Below are 2,500 nucleotides of genomic sequence, written 5' to 3' on the forward strand. Positions count from 1 at the left end.
ACCTAACCTATGTTGTGCCTTAACCTAACCTATGTTGTGCCTTAACCTAACCTATGTTGTGCCTTAACCTAACCTATGTTGTGCCTTAACCTAACCTATGTTGTGCCTTAACCTAACCTATGTTGTGCCTTAACCTAACCTATGTTGTGCCTTAACCTAACCTATGTTGTGCCTTAACCTAACCTACGTTGTGCCTTAACCTAACCCATATTGTACCTTAACCTAACCCATATTGTACCTTAACCTAACCCATATTGTACCTTAACCTAACCCATATTGTACCTTAACCTAACCCATATTGTACCTTAACGTAACCTAATTTGTGCCTTAACGTAACCTAATTTGTGCCTTAACGTAACCTAATTTGTGCCTTAACGTAACCTAATTTGTGCCTTAACGTAACCTAATTTGTGCCTTAACGTAACCTAATTTGTGCCTTAACGTAACCTAATTTGTGCCTTAACGTAACCTAATTTGTGCCTTAACGTAACCTAATTTGTGCCTTAACGTAACCTAATTTGTGCCTTAACGTAACCTAATTTGTGCCTTAACGTAACCTAATTTGTGCCTTAACGTAACCTAATTTGTGCCTTAACGTAACCTAATTTGTGCCTTAACGTAACCTAATTTGTGCCTTAACGTAACCTAATTTGTGCCTTAACGTAACCTAATTTGTGCCTTAACGTAACCTAATTTGTGCCTTAACGTAACCTAATTTGTGCCTTAACGTAACCTAATTTGTGCCTTAACGTAACCTAATTTGTGCCTTAACGTAACCTAATTTGTGCCTTAACGTAACCTAATTTGTGCCTTAACGTAACCTAATTTGTGCCTTAACGTAACCTAATTTGTGCCTTAACGTAACCCATGTTGTGCCTTAACGTAACCCATGTTGTGCCTTAACGTAACCCAATTTGTGCCTTAACGTAACCCATGTTGTGCCTTAACCTAACCTATATTGTGCCTCAACCTAACCTATATTGCGCCTTAACCTGACGCACGTTGTCGCTGAACCTGCTCTGTAATTGTTATGCAACTCGTTAAATTAGTGTAGTGTTGCCTAACCGCAACCCTCGCAATATAGTTCGCTATTCGCACTGCCCGGTCCCCTGTGTATCGCGTCATGTTAAACACCTTGCAGGTGTTGCTGACTTTCCACATGCTCCTGCTATACACTGTAATGTGGATAGCAGCAGGACGTACATGCCCCCCCCCCTTCCCCCCTGCCTTCGCAAGCTGGTCGTTGAGAAGTTTGCATGTTCAATGCCCTTCGCATGCCGACGTACTCAGCCTACGTTGTGGTACGGCCTGTCACCTGTCCGCCGATGTACGCAAAACCCACAAACTGTACTGCACATTGGTCCGTATGTACTGAATGATACATCGTGGCACATGTGTGACCGTACGACGACTGCGCCTAGCAACGGCAGACCATACAGTCCAAATATTGTGCACGCAGCTACGTGTCGTCTCCCTATAAGAGCTGGATTGCAGTGTGGTACGCCATTCAGACGTGTGGGAGGAACGGACGCCCTGGATGGCGATCAGCATGAGCAGTCTGTTGATGTAGTGGAGCGTGTATTCGGACGTAGTCGTCTCTTCTCACACACCGTGATAGCATGTTGCACCGCGTTCCACATCTGCGACATCCTGCAGAGGCCGGCTGACAGTCGTTCGCGCAATGGACACCGCATACGTACGGGGGCTACCTTCCACGTGTTCTCGAGGCGTGCACATGTTGTTGCGTCTATGTGGGCAGACGTAGTGTGTTGTGACACCTGACACAGGCATGCAATACTCGTTGCAAATGGCGATGGACGTCTACGTTTGCTGGTGACGTTACGCAAATGAACAACAGGTAACCCGTTGTGGTGCGGTTGTTCTCGCTAGAGGTGAATCAGTGTTGGCGACGATCGGTCGAGCTATTAACCGGTTGTTTCAGGGATACCCACCATGCCCACGAACGTGAAAGGGGACCCACCATGCCCACGAACGCGAAAGGGGATCTGGGTGTGAGGCGATACGCGGCGGTGGCTGGGTGGGACCGTCCCCGGCCGGTGAGGGGGGGCCGCCCGGCGTGCTGGCAGCGCGGTGCGTGGGCGCACGCGCTACAGCCGGCTGGTGGGGGCGGCCAGTGGCAGGCGCGCCGGCCGACGGACGCGGCAGGCGGCGCAGCTGCGCGCCGGCGCCCCCTGCTCGCGGCGCCTTGCGGCCAAAGTAGGTCCTCGCGGGCCCGGTGCGAAGCGCGGTGGCCATCTGCAGTGTGCTGGTCCGATTGAGGACTGTGTGCGCTGAGGATGCGCCGCCGCCCGGCGCTCGGCGCCGCGACGCCGTCTGCTGCTCGGTCGCCCCAGCGGTTCTCGCAGGTGGTTTGTATCGCAGCTGTGCGGACGTGTTGGCGCGTGCGCTGTGCTGGGAGAGTTCGCTTCGGCACCCAAGTGGGGCTTTTGTCCTTCTGTGGCGCTGGCGTTGGAGCTGCCGGTCACCGTAGGTGGCGCGT

This window comes from Schistocerca serialis, unplaced genomic scaffold (genome assembly GCF_023864345.2).
Source record: "Schistocerca serialis cubense isolate TAMUIC-IGC-003099 unplaced genomic scaffold, iqSchSeri2.2 HiC_scaffold_421, whole genome shotgun sequence".
Classification (NCBI taxonomy): domain Eukaryota; kingdom Metazoa; phylum Arthropoda; class Insecta; order Orthoptera; family Acrididae; genus Schistocerca; species Schistocerca serialis.